Here is a 15,319-nt window from a genome sequence, read left to right as displayed (position 1 = left end):
CTGTCTCCCTTCTTTCTTGAATAGGGGTGTTACATTTGCGGTTTTCCAATTCGCTGGGACCTCTCCAGAATCCAGGGAATGTTGGTAGATTACAACCAATGCATCCACTATCTCTGCAGCCACTTCTTTTAAGACCCTAGGATGCAGGCCATCAGGTCCAGGGGACTTGTCAGCCTTTAGACCCACAAGTTTGCCTAGTACTTTTTCTCTAGTGAGTGATTGTTTTAAGTTCCCCCCTCCCTATAGCCCCTTGATTATCAATTATTATTGGGATGCTTTTGGTGTCTTCTACCGTGAAGACTGATACAAAATATTGGTTCAAAGTCTCTGCCATTTTCCTGTTTCCCATTAGTAATTCCCCAGTCTCATCCTCTAAAAGAACAACATTTACTTTAGTTAATGATTTAGATATGAATGTAGGAGGTATGATCAGTAAGTTCGCAGATGACATGAAAATTGGTGGAGTGGTTACTAGCGAGGAGGGAAGCCTTAGGCTACAGGACGATATAGATGGGTTGGTTAGATGGGCAGAACAGTGGCAAATGGAATTTAACCCTGAAGACTGTGAGGTGATGCATTTTAGGAGGACTAACAAGGCAAGGGAATACACAATGAATGGTAGGACCCTAGGAAGGACAGAGTTCAGCGAAGATTCACCAGGCTGATACCTGGGATGGCAGGAATGACGTATGAGGAGAGATTGGGTCGATTGGGCTTGTACTCGCTGGAGTTTAGAAGAATGAGAGGGGATCTCATCGAAACTTATAAAATTCTAACAGGACTAGACAGACTAGATGCTGGAAGGATGTTCCCGATGGTCGGGGAGTCCAGAACCAGGGGTCACAGTCTAAGGATAAGGGGTAGGCCATTTAGGACAGAAATGAGGAGGAATTTCTTCACCCAGAGAATGGTGAACCTGTGGGATTCTCTACCACAGACGGCAGTACAGGCCAATTCATTAAATGTATCCAAGAAGGAGTTGGATATATTTCTCAAGGCTAAAGGGATCAAGGGGTATGAGGAGAAAGCAGGGACAGGGTACTGAATTTGGATGATCAGCCATGATCGCATTGAATGGCGGAGCAGGCTCGAGGGGCCGAATGGCCTACTCCTGCTCCTATCTTCTATGTTTCTATGTTTCTAGGATCAGAGGGACCTTAGTGTGCATGTAGATAAGGTGGTTACAAAGGCATATGGGATACTTGCCTTCATTAGCTGAGATATAGAATATAAGAGCAGGGAGGTTATGATGGAGCTGTACAAAATGCTAGTTAGGCCACAGCTGGAATAGTGTGTGTAGTTCTGGTTGCCACACTATAGGAAGGATGTAATTGCATTGGAGAGGGTGCAGAGGAGATTCACCAGGATGTTACCTGGGCTGGAGTGCTTCAGCTATGAAGAGAGACTGGACAGACTGGGGTTGTTTTCCTTAGAGCAGTGAAGGCTGAGGGGGGACCTGATTGAGGTGTACAAAATTATGAGGGGCATAGATAGGGTAGATAGAAAGGAACATTTCCCCTTAGTAGAGGGGTCAATAACCAGGGGGCATAGTTTCAAGATAAGGGGCAGGAGGTTTAGAGGGGTTTTGAGGAAAAACTTTTTCACCCAGAGGGTGGTTGGAATCTGGAACTGACTGCCTGAAAGGGTGGTAGAGGCAGGAACCCTCACAACATTCAAGAAGCATTTAGATGAGCACTTGAAACGCCATAGCATTCAAGGCTACAGACCAAGTGCCGGAAAATGGGATTAGCCAGGGCTTGATGGCTGGCGCAGACACGATGGGCCGAAGGGCCTCTTTCTGTGCAGTATAACTCTATGACTATGAGTTACTCTCTTCCTTTTTATATACCCCTAGAAGCTCTTACTGTCTGTTTTTATATTTAGAACATAGAAAAATAGGAGCAGGAGCAGGCCATTCGACCCTTCGAGCCTGCTCCGCCATTCAATATGATCATGGCTGATCCTTTATCTCAATACCATATTCCCACTCTCTCCCCATACCCCTTGATGCCTTTTGTGTCTAGAAATCTATCTATCTCCTTCTTAAATATATTCAGTGACTTGGCCTCCACAGCCTTCTGTGGTAGAGAAGTCCACAGGTTCACCACCCTCTGAGTGACGAAACTTCTCCTCATCTCAGTCCTAAATGTCCTACTCCGTATCCTGAGACTGTGACCCCTCATTCTAGACACTCCAGCCAGGGGAAACATCCTCCCTGCATCCAGTCTGTCTAGCCCTGTCAGAATTTTATACGTTTCAATGAGATCCCCTCTCATTCTTCTAAACTCTAGTGAATACAGGCCTAGTCGACTCAATCTCTCCTCATACAACAGTCCTGCCATCCCAGGAATCAGTCTGGTGAACCTTCGTTGCACTCCCTCTATGGCAAGTATATCCTTTCTTAGGTAAGGAGACCAGAACTGCACACAGTACTCCTGGTGTGATCTCACCAAGGCCCTGTATAACTGTAGTAAGACATCCTTGCTCCTGTACTCAAATCCTCTTGCAATGAAGGCCAACATACCATTTGCCTTCCTAACTGCTTGTTGCACCTGCATGTTTTCTTTCAGTGACTGGTGTACAAGGACACCCAGGTCCCTTTGTACATCAACATTTCCCAATCTATCACCATTTAAATAATACTCTGCCTTTCTGTTTTTCCTACCGAAGTGGATAACTTCACATTTATCCACGTTATACTGCATCAGCCATGTATTTGCCCACTCACTCAACTTGTCTAAATCACCTTGAAGCCTCTTTGCATCCTTCTCATTACTCACAATTTCTTGCTAGTTTACTCTCATAATCTATCTTCTCTCTTTTTTTAGTCGTCCTTTGTTGGTTTCTAAAAATTTCCCAATCCTCTGGCCTACCTCTAATCTTCGCATCATTGTATGCCTTTGTTTTCAATTTGATACCATCCTTAACTTCCTTAGTTAGCCACGGATGGTTCATTCTTCTCTTAGAGTCTTTCTTTCTCACTGGAATATATCTTTGCTGAGAGTTATGAAATATCTCCTTAAATGTCTGCCACTGCTTATCTACCATCTTACCCTTTAACCTATTTTCCCAGTCCACTTTAGCCAACTCTGTCTTCATACCTTTGTAATTGTCTTTATTTAAGTTCAGGACACTAGTTTGAGACCCAGGTTTCTCACCCTCAAACTGAATTTGAAATTCTATCATGCTATGATCACTCTTCCCTAGAGGATCCTTTACTATGAGATCATTAATTAATCCTATCTCATTACACATTACAAGATCTAAAATAGCCTGCTCCCTGGTTGGTTCCACAATGTATTGTTCTAAGAAACCAACCCGAATAAACTCATGTTCTAGATTCCCCAGCCAGGGGAAACATTTTCCCAGCATTAACCCTGTCAAGCCACTTAAGAATTTTATATGTTTCAATTAGATCACCTCTCATTCTTCTAAACTCTAGGGAATATAGGCCTAGTCTACTCAATCTCTTCTCATAGGGCAATCCCCTCATCCCAGGCACTAGTCTACAGAGCCTTTGTTGCACTTCCTCTAAGGCAAGAATGTCTTTCCTTAGGTAAGGAGACCAGAACTGCACACAGTACTCCAGGTGTGGCCTCACCAATGCCCTGTATAATTGTAGTAATACTTCTTTACTCTTATATTCTAATCTCTTTGTAACAAAAGTTAATATACCATTTACTTTCTTAATTGCTTGCTGTACCTGCATGTTAACCTTCTGTGATTCATGTACAAGGACACCCAGGTCCCTCTGAATGCAAACATTTCCCAGTCTCTCACCATTCAAAAATATTCTGCTTTTTTGTTTTTCCTACCAAAGTGGAAGGTGGAGATGAGGTAGAAGATCAGCCATGATCTTACAGGATGGTGGAGCAGGCTCGAAGGGCTGAATGGCCGACTCCTATTTCTTATATTCTTTTCACCAATGCTTCCATTGCAGCACAGTCATTTCCATGCTGCCTTGGAAGCTCAGACTGCTGCCACCGTGGCTCTGGGTACCATTGTTGAAAGTGGCTTCTAGAGCATCAGAGGAATCCATCATCTGTCTGCCATAGATCACCACGATTGTTGAGGAGCCATTCCGGGAGAGTGGCAGTGGCTCCATGGAACAAGAACCTGCAGCCCTCTCTCAGGATGACAGCATTCCTACTCCCATCCCTGCTACTCCACCAGTGCCCTTGCTGTTGCCTGTCAGCCAGTCGGTACAGACTGATGCAGCCCATGATAAGATGGTGTAGTCTGAAGCCAGGCAGTCTAGGCCCAGAGCTGCTCGAGGTCATCCTCCATTGAAGGTCAGCAAGGTCCTATGCTGCAGCCACTAGAGAAACACCTTGTACGAGCACTAGGAAAAGCAAAGGCACATGGAAGACAGGCAATTATGGAATGCACAAGGGTGATTAGCTTCATTTTGTATGTATTATCTAGTGATTTACTTCATAAATTTGGATTTAGAATCATGGAATGATACAGAACAAAAGGAGGCCATTCGATCCACCGTGCCTGTGCCGGCTCTTTGGTAGCCAATTAATCCTTGCTCTTTCCCCATAGCCCTGTAAAATTTTTCCCTTCAAATATTTATCCAATTCTCTCTTGAATGTTACTATCGAATCTGCTTCTACCATCCTTTCAGGCCGTGCATTCCAGATCACAACTCATGTGTAAAATTACGTTTCCTCGTGTCGCCTCTGGTTCTTTTGCCAATCACATTAAATCTGTGTCCTCTGGTTACCGCTGGAAACAGTTTCTCCTTATTTACTTTGCTATACCATTCATGATTTTGGCTTTGCAGGTGGTGTTGGTTTTTATTTCCGCCGTGAACTAAGGGAGGAACCAATAAGTGTTGTCAGAAAGATGTGATGATCAGTGAGAGAGGAAAGGTAAAGGGCTAGATATTAACTCTGAGGCGGGGAGAGAGCGCGTTGGGGTTGGGGGGGGTAGCGGTGCGGGGGCTGGATTGAGGTTGGGAAACCTGGAAGAACGGCAGGACCTGATTAACATATTTTGTCTCCGTTTCCCGGCTGCTGCCAACCAGATTGAAAGGCTGGCTGGCTGTCAGGCGGGTAGACCTTCGGAACCAGGCTGCAGCCGGGGAGCCGAGAGGAGGGAGGGATGGATCGGGGAGGCCTAGGGGTGAGGGAGGCTGGAGGATTGGGAGTCGGGCAACATCGGGAGACTGGGGCAGGGGGAGATAGATCGAGAGTCCTGAGCCGGGGGAGATCACAGAATCACAGAAACCCCACAGTGCAGATAGAGGCCATTTTGGCCCATCGAGCCTGCACCGACACATATCCCACCCGATCCCCGTAACCCCTACACCAACACATATCCCACCCTATCCTGTAACCCCACGTATTTAATCCCCCTAACACTAAGGGTCAATTTATCATAGCCAATCAACCTAACCTGCACATCTTTGGAGGCTGAAGCAGGGGGAGGAAGAGCGGGAGTCATGAGCCGGCAACATCAGGGAGATCGGTGGCCTGGGTGACCGGAGTCTGGAGGCCACAAGGAAGATCGGAGGCCAGAGCAGGGGGGGGAGATTGGAAGGATTAGGAATTCGGGGGGTGAGATTGGAGGCCTCATGGAGGAGGTCAGGAGGGGTGTACGATCGCGCGGCGGGGGGTAGGGGGGTGGGTGAAGCAGGTAAGCTGCATCCAGCAGGCAAGAGGAAAGGCACTTACCTCCTGGATCCAGCAGTCCTTGCCTCACTTTAGCCGCCGAGTTTCCCGCAGCTCGGGAAACCTGCCCAGCCAGGGTTAAATTTAAAATGGTGGTTAAATATGAGGCTCCGAGCCTCATTATAATATTTAAATTGCCAGCCCGCCTTCTGCGTAATGGTTTGGCTGTCCGCCCCCTGTCCCGCCTCCGTTAAAACCAGAAGTGGGCGGGTTGGAGCCGGGATTCAGATTTTTAACATTTTAACATCCCACCCGACCCCAACCTGCCTGTTTTGGGGGTTAAAGGTGTGGTGAATGAAGAGATGTCGTTGATACTAGTACGGCTCATGAATAATCTGATAATGTGGAGTCCTGGCAAAAAGGGGCTGTCTATGTATAGCCTCCCTTCCTCCTCCTCCTGCTCCTCAGCTTCTCGCCTGATTGGCGGTGGCATGGGCTGCTCTCTCATAATAGTGAGGTTGTGCAGCATCATACCACAAATCGTATCAATACCTACAAGTGCACCAGCAGCCAAAAAAAATAATCCAGCAACTAACCTGTAAATACTTCATGATCCCTTTAAATAGCGCTGGTGGGGGGGTCTGTCATGCCGTTAAACATTGTGCTCAGCTGTGCGAGATTAGGAAAGGACATTGGCTGGAGTGTGCAGTTCCGAAATATAGCAGTGGCTTCAAATCAGCATTGCACACTGAGTCGTATCATGATCTGCCTGGTCTGCATGCTGCCGGTGGTTGTTACGGCATGTGCGCGCAAACCCCTTTTAACATGTTTGGACGACGTTCAGGCTGGGCTGATAAGTGGCAGGTAACATTCGCGCCACAGAAGTGCCAGACAATGACTATCTCCAACAAGCAAGAGTCTAACCACTGCCCCTTGACACTCAATGGCATTACCATCGCCAAATCCCCCACCATCAACATCCTGGGGGTCACCATTGACCAGAAACTTAACTGGACCAGCCACATAAATACTGTGGCAACAAGAGCAGGTCAGAGGCTGGGTATTATGCGGCGAGTGTCTCACCTGCTGACTCCGCAAAGCCTTTCCACCATCTAAAAGGCACAAGTAAAGAGTGTGATGGAATACTCTCCACTTGCCTGGATGAGTGCAGCTCCAACAACACTCAAGAAGCTCAACGTCATCCAGGACAAAGCAGCCCACTTGATCGGCACCCCATCTACCACCTTAAACATTCACTCCCTCCACCTGCGTACTGTGGCTGCAGTGTGTACCATCTACAAGATGCACTGCAGCAACTCACCAAGGCTTCTTTGGCAGCACCTCCCAAAACCGCGACCTTTTCCACCTAGAAGGACAAGGGCAGCAGGTGCATGGGAACACCATCACCTCCAAGTCACACACCATCCTGACTTAGACGTATAGTGCCGTTCCTTCATCGTCGCTGGGTCAAAATCCTGGAACTCCCTGCCTAACATCACCGTGGGAGTACCTTCACCACACGGTGTACAGCGGTTCAAGATGGCGGCTCACCACCACCTTCTCAAGGACAATTAGGGATGGGCAATAAATGCTGGCCTTGCCAGTGATGCCCACATCCCATGAATGAATTTTTAAAAATCCTGTGCTTTAAGCACCCTCCCACCTCACTATGTCTTGCTAAGTATTCTCCATCACATCACTTCTCACACCCACTCAACTTTCAGCAGCATCCAGCCTATCTTTCTATGCACCTCATCACCTTCCGATTCATCCATCCACCTTTGACACACACCCCAATCATTATGCAATGTGATGCAAGTGTCTCATAGTCACCCTCACTGATTGCACTACATCTATTGGGTGAATACCTCACCTTCACTCACAATTGTTGTGTATGTACCTTTAAGAGAATAATTGGTCTCAGACTGCAGTACCGGCAGTCACCACCCCTGTATAAAAGGCGCTAGTGAGTCTCTGTTGTTTTCAGTTTCACTATTGACTTCCTTCAGTAAAGACTTGTTTTGTTCAACTCCTGCTGTCCGTGTCTCAATCATTCACGGACATAATACTGGCGACGAGCAGATACGAACCTACCTACAGTCTGCACCACCTCCTGGGATCCATTCCTACAGCGAAGTGAGCAGAGGTCGAGGCCAGAAAGAAAAGAAAGTAAGAGGCAGTAGAAACGGGCGTCGACCGTGGGCATCCGCCCCTGTGTTACCGGAGTTGAAGATTGCTGGGGAAGCTGTCGAAACCGGGGCCTGGTTCCTGTCGACGGTGCTTCAGCTAATCGGGCTGGTGGCAGGTAGTACACTGATCCTTCCTTCGGCTGCGGCGGTCGCAAACTCAAGCGGGTGGCTTGCAACGGGGCCGAGCAGCATTGTTGAGAAGAAGAGAGAGAGAGGGTGGAGCACACAGGGCGCGGCCGGTGCTACGAAGCCGGGCTGCGTATAGACCCGAGAAGAGGGAGGCAAGAGTCCCACAGGGTTGTTCCACGACGGGAAAATAATTTTTAAAAATATTAAACGCGCAAGAAACCGCGAGGAGCTGCAGGTTGCAACGGGAACCGCGGAAAGCAGCGCTAGCAACAGCGGGGAAGAAGGCAAAGCGCGGGAGGCGCCATCTTAATCATCGGGGAAGAAGGCAAAGCGCGGGAGGTGCCATTTTGTTAAATCGGGGAAGAAGGCAAAGCGCAGGAGGCGCCATTTTAGATTTGCAAGATGCCGAAGACTGGCTGTATCACTGCTTTTGATAATACAATAGAGGACTGGACCACGTATGTGGAAAGAGTCGAGGTATATTTCGAGGCAAACGAAATAGCTGAGGAGAAAAAGGCATCAATATTGCTAAACTTAATGGGCGCTAGAACGTACGGCCTATTGCGGGACCTGATTACTCCAGCCAAACCGAAGGTGAAGAGTTTTAACGAAATTGTTGCTGTCCTACAGGAACACCTAAACCCTGCACTGCTGTTGATAGCAGAAAGATTTAAATTCCACAGGAGAACTCAGCATAAAGATGAGAGCAATGCTGAGTACCTTACGGAACTACGCAAGCTATCAAAGCACTGCCAGTTCGGAACAGGACTGGCAGATACCCTACGGGACAAATTTGTCTGTGGACTCCTGAGTGAAGGAACCCAGAAGAGGTTACTCTCAGAGAAAGAGCTGACGCTAGATAAGGCTTTCAGCGTGGCAGTATCGTACGAAGCAGCAGCAAGGGGAGCTGCGGAAATACAACAAAAGCCACAGGAATACGGCACCCACGAAATGACACGGGGATTTGCAAAATGTTATCGCTGCGGCAGAACTAACCATGACCAGAAGGACTGCTGGTCCAAAGACAAAATATGCAGGCAATGCGGAAAGATGGGACACATTGCACGAGTTTGCAGGTCTGGGAAGAAGACCAGCGACAACAAAAAGGCTACTAAGGAACCGTACAAGAAAGTACAAAAGATGACGGACAGTAGTTCTGAAGACCAGATGAGCGATAGTGAATCCGGGAACAGGAGACTAAGCTGTCTCAAACTTCACAATGTAATCACAAAAGAGGATCACCGAACCATTTGGGTCACCCTCACAATAGCAGGGTCCCAAGTTAAAATGGAATTGGATACAGGATCAGCGCTAACCATCATGAATCGACGAGACTACGAGCGGCTATTCTCACACATACCCTTGAGAGAGACATCCATCGTCTTGACGACGTATACGGGGCAAAAAGTATACCCCAGAGGAAAAATAAGGGTGCCTGTCGAATACAACGGCAAGGAAATACGGAAATTGTATCTCTACATACTGCAAAATGGTGGACCACCGTTATTGGGATGGGAATGGATCAGGAAGATAAACTTAGATTGGCACTCCATTCATGCAATGATGGTGGACGGTAAAAAAGATGAAGACGTCACTCCTGGATGATTGTCAACAATCTTAGCTAACGCCAAAGAGGTATTTCAACAAGAACTGGGCACGCTTAAAGGTGTAACCGCCTCGATAAAAATAGAAGAGAATGCAGTTCCCAAGTTTTTCAAAGCAAGACCGATACCATATGCAATTCACCCAGCCGTCGAGGCAGAGCTGGAGAATCTGGAGAAGGCAGGCGTGTTGTCTAAGGTCGACTGGAGCGAGTGGGCGACACCCATCGTTCCTGTCATGAAGAAAACGTTAAGCAATAAGTCCGGGGAGCCAAGGAAGATTCGCATCTGTGGGGATTTCAAGGTGACGGTGAACGCAGTCCTTCACACAGTACAATATCCTCTTCCAAGGATAGAAGACATCTTCGCCTCACTGTCTGGAGGGAAGCGTTTTACAAAAATTGATCTAGCACAAGCATATTTGCAGATGGAGGTTGAAGAGTCCTCTAGGAAGTATCTCACGATAAACACTCACAAAGGTCTTTACCAGTATCATCGATTGGTATTCGGAGTAGCATCGGCTCCGGCGATATGGCAAAGAGCGATGGAACAAGTCCTGCAAGGGATTCTGGGGACTCAGTGGTACTTGGACGACATCCTTGTGACAGGTGAAGATGACAGTGAACACCTTAACAACCTAGAACAGGTGCTCACTAGACTACGGGAACATGGGCTACGAGCCAACCGCCCCAAGTGCGAGTTTTTTAAGAAACAGATATCGTATTGTGGCCACGTGATTGATGAAGAGGGGTTACATAAGTCCCCTGACAAAATTGAAGCGGTTGTTAAGGCCCCAGCGCCTGAAAATGTGTCGCAACTGAGGTCATTCCTCGGATTGGTGAATTACTACTGATGTAAGAAAAAGGAGACTTACCATCAAGTAACTTTAAAGTAAGCTTTAAGTAACTTATAAACACACTATATACACAAGAGAGGTCTTTACCATGCCTCTGGTAGAAGCCTCTTACAATACTGAACAGACCAGTATTTATACCAGTCCAACAGGAAGTGACATATGACAGGAAGTGAGGTATGTACACAGTTCATAGTTCATAGTTCACAGGAAGTGATGACATAACTTCCCGGAAGTTATCATTTTTATCACATTCTTCCCTCCTGCAGGATTAGGAGGCTGTGGTCTACCTTTTGGTCCGCAGCCGCCGAACAAGGAAGAGTCGCACCCGTTTGGATTCCCGTCGTAGAGGGTCGCTGGTCCGCTTACACGCGGTTGGCCATTGGTCAGAGTCTGTGTGGCCTGGATTGCCCTGTGAAGGGTCGGGGAGATCATGGCTTCGAGTACGAGCCCCAATAGGTTCAAAGTCGGACTGCCTCTGTTCAGAGGGAGGTGCAGAGCTGGTCTGTGGCGGATCAGTACTTACATGCGCGGTACTGGGAGGGTCGCAACCTTGAGCACGGGGTTCTACCGGCACCAAGCTAGTTGGTGTCCGATCAGGATCCTGGAGAGGGGTACCCGATAGGTCCCAAGAGTTTCCTGGTGAAATGCCATCACCCGATGTCCCACTAGGTCCTGGTGGGCAGGGAGCCAGATCCCGTAATGATACGGTAGATTCTCGGCCGTCGGAATATCGTATGTTTGCATAGGTGGGGTTGGCATCGGTTAGTTTGACCTCGTCTACAAGAGGGTCATTTTTAGACGTCCGAACGTATCTTCGGAGTAATACAGGTCCAGGAGTAGTTAGCCATGACGGGAGTGATGTCCCATGAGATGAGCGACGCTGGAATCCAAAGAACCGCTCATGAGGTGTAGTATTTGTGGCTGTAGAAAGCAGGGACCGTATAGAGTGCAATGCATCCGGAAGCACTGTTTCCCATTGCTGGTCTGGTAGGCCCCGAGATCTTAAAGCGAGACGTACGGAATTCCAGATGATACCGTTATACCTCTCTACCTGCCCATTTCCGATGGGATGGTATGGTGTTGTTTTGCTTGAAGCAATTCCCCGTTCTGAGAGGTAGTCCTTGAGTTCCCTTGACATAAAGGATGGACCCCGATCTGAGTGAATATAAGCCGGCATGCCACAGAGAGAAAATACCTGCTCAAGGCAGCAGATTACTGTGGACGCCAGCATATTGGAGCAGGGGAAGGCAAACGGAAAACGTGAATATTCGTCGATCATGGTGAGCAAATATGTGTTCCGAGTTGAAGAGGGCACTGGGCCCTTAAAATCGATGCTAAGTCGTTGCATCGGTTGGGTTGCATGTATGAGTATACCATCTGAGGGGCGGAAGAACTGAGGTTTTAATTCCGCACAAAGCCGGCATTCTGAGCATATTTTCTTCACATCTCCAGTGGAAAAAGGGAGATTCCGTGATCGTACGAAATGTAGCATGCGCGTAACACCAGGATGACACAAACCATTGTGGACATCCATGAGAGTGGAGGATGACATAGTGGAGCAGAATGCCCGTGTGAGGGTGTCCGGGGCCACATTCTCCTTGCCAGGCCGATAGAGAATGTTTTAACCAAAAGAGGCCAGTTCCATCCTCCAAAGTTGTATTTTATTATTCTTAATTTTGGTTCGTTTTCGATTATCGAGCATGAAGGCGACTGATCGTTGGTCCGTGATCAATGTAAAGTGCTGGCGAGCTAGAAAATGGTTCCACTTCCGTACTGCCTCTATGATGGCTGTGGCTTCTTTCTCAACCGGAGGATAATGTAGCTCGGCACCTTGTAAGGTCCTGGACATAAATGCTACAGGACGACCTTCCTGATTCAGAGTAGCCGAGATCGCCACCTCCGAGGCATCACATTCAACCACGAAAGGGAGATTCTCATCGATGGAGTGAAGAGCCGCTTTCTCCAACTGTTTTTTGAGAAGGTTAAAGGCTGCAACAGCCGCTGTTCCCAGTGGAAATGATCTAGCATGCAGCAAGGGTTGGATTTTGTCCGAAAAATGAGGAATCCATTTAGCGTAGTATGCAAACAGACCGAGAGCCCGACGTAAAGAAGCCGGATTCTTAGGTGACGGGAGCTCTTGGAGCGGGCGAAGTCTTTCTGGGTCTGGCTTAATGATACCATTGCCTATGCAGTAGCCAAGGATGTTGATGGTCGGTTGCAACTCAACAGATTTGGATTCATTCAGGGTCAAATTACGGCGATGGAGGGCATCCCGAAATTTTTGGAGGTTGGAGTCGTGTTCCTGTTGATCGTGACCTGCAATGGTAATGTTATCAAGATAGGGAAAAGTGTCCCTTAGGTTTTCCTGCTTAACCAGGCCATCCATTGCCCGTTGAAAGACAGCCACTCCATTAGTAACCCCGAATGGGAGGCGACGAAATTGGTACAGCCGTCCATTAGCCTCAAAGGCTGTGTACTGCTTATCTGAGACCTTCAAGGGTAACTGATGATAGGCACTTTTTAAATCGTAAGTTGAGAACACTTTTGGGGTCACATAATTGACAAGTATCTTCAATTTAGCAGGAGCATCCGCTTTACATTCATCCAGAAAATTCTCAAAAGTACGATATCAATGCTTCCATACCCTGCCAGCTGCTGGAGTATTCGGGTCCAAGTCCAGACGAATAGGTCTAAGGATTTTCTCCATGATGGGTGGTTCCCTGGATCCTTAACTTCCGAGTTTGTCTGAAGGTCGAGTATTTGTCAGTGTAAATACTAAGTTACTTAAATTGATGTAAGAAAAAGGAGACTTACCATCAAGTAACTTTAAAGTAAGCTTTAAGTAACTTATAAACACACTATATACACAAGAGAGGTCTTTACCATGCCTCTGGTAGAAGCCTCTTACAATACTGAACAGACCAGTATTTATACCAGTCCAACAGGAAGTGACATATGACAGGAAGTGAGGTATGTACACAGTTCATAGTTCATAGTTCACAGGAAGTGATGACATAACTTCCCGGAAGTTATCATTTTTATCACAACTACCATAAGTTTTTGCCGAATTTGTCGACAATTCTGCACCCACTGAACGCCCTGCTACGAACGGGGGTAGCATGGAAATGGAGCGATGATTGTAAACGGGCCTTTCAGAAGAGTAAGGACTTAATCACTTCAAAGGAAGTATTGGCTCACTACAACCCAGCACTGCCGATCAGACTGGTGTGTGATGCGTCTCCCTACGGCATTGGGGCGGTACTGTCACATAAATTCCTTGATGGTTTAGAGAGGCCGATAGCTTTTGCGTCACGCTCGTTAACTTCTGCCAAGCGTAACTACGCCCAGATTGACAGAGAGGCCCTCAGCCTAGTGTGGGGGGTGAAGAAGTTCAATCACTACCTGCACGGTCAAAAATTTACTCTACTAACCGATCATCAACCTCTTGTCTCCATTTTCAACCCTCAGAAGGGCGTACCGATAATGACAGCACAACGGCTGCAGAGGTGGTCCCTTTTCCTAGTGGCACACCAATATGACATTGAGTACAAAGGAACTAAACAGCATGGGAATGCTGATGGATTGTCACGCCTACCGTTGCCGACGGTGGAAGAAGAAGACCTTGCAGTGGATCCAATGGAGTTATTCCACTCGACCATAGTCGAATGTCTCCCTGTGACGAATGCAAACATAGAAAAGGAAACACGGAATGACCCGACACTATCACGGGTCTATGATTTAACGGTGAAGGGATGGCCAGCACATGGCAAACCACTGCTGCCAGCATTCTCGCCCAGAAGAGAACAGCTGTCAGTGTGCAGAGGAACCTTGATGTGTGGATCCAGAGTAGTAATTCCACCTAAGTTGACGGATAGAGTGCTCAGTGAGCTTCATGAGGGTCATCTGGGTGGGGTAAAAATGAAGAACTTAGCCAGAGCATTTGTGTGGTGGCCGGGAATCGATAGAGAAATCGAAGAGATGACCAAGAGCTGTGCAGGATGTCAGAAGGTCCAAAACGCCCCACCACAAGCTCCTCTGCATCCATGGGAGTGGCCCTCATCTCCATGGCAAAGGGTGCACATTGATTTTGCTGGTCCCTTCATGGACTCGATGTTTTTAATTGCGGTGGATGCACATTCAAAGTGGCCAGAGGTAATAAAAATGTCCTCAACCACCATGGAAAAAACTATCACGGTTTGACGAACCATATTCGCCAGGAATGGGCTGCCTGAACACATTTGCTCTGACAATGGACCACAGTTTGTGTCTGAAGAGTTCCGGAGGTTCTTAAAGAACAATGGTGTTAAGCACTACACATCTGCCCCATATCATCCAGCTACTAATGGATTGGCCGAGAGGTTTGTCCAAACATTCAAGAAGGCTATCAAGGCAATGTGTAATGAAGATATACCCCTACAACACAAGGTGGACAACTTCTTGTTTGCCTACCGGAATGCGACACGTGCGGTTACCAACCAAACTCCAGCCATGATGTTCTTCAATCGAAGACTACGATGCCGCTTGGATTTGGTTAAGCCAAACGTCCGAAGAGATGTGGAGAACAGGCAGTTTCAGAATATGAATGAAAGGCCAACCAGGAGTTTTAAGATAGGTCAACCAGTTTTGGCCCGGGACTACCGCACTGAGAAATGGCAGCCAGGAATGATTTGTACACGGCAAGGACCTCTCATGTATACCGTGGACATTGGAGAGAGCATTGTAAGACGCCGTGCTGACCAGATTCTAGAGTCACTGGAAAACGTCAACTCCACACCACGATCTGATACACCTGGTAATGAAATCGACGTACCAATTGCAGCTACCGCAGAACCGGTAATATTGGAAGCAGATGAACCAAACAATGTCATTGATCCCGACTCAACATTGCCAGAAGAACCTGATACCCCAAAGAGGCGTTATCCAGAC

Source organism: Somniosus microcephalus, chromosome 17 (genome assembly GCF_052327205.1).
Source record: "Somniosus microcephalus isolate GS21.2 chromosome 17, FLI_Smic_1.0, whole genome shotgun sequence".
In the NCBI taxonomy this organism is placed as follows: Eukaryota; Metazoa; Chordata; class Chondrichthyes; order Squaliformes; family Somniosidae; genus Somniosus; species Somniosus microcephalus.
This window is presented reverse-complemented; position numbering follows the sequence as displayed.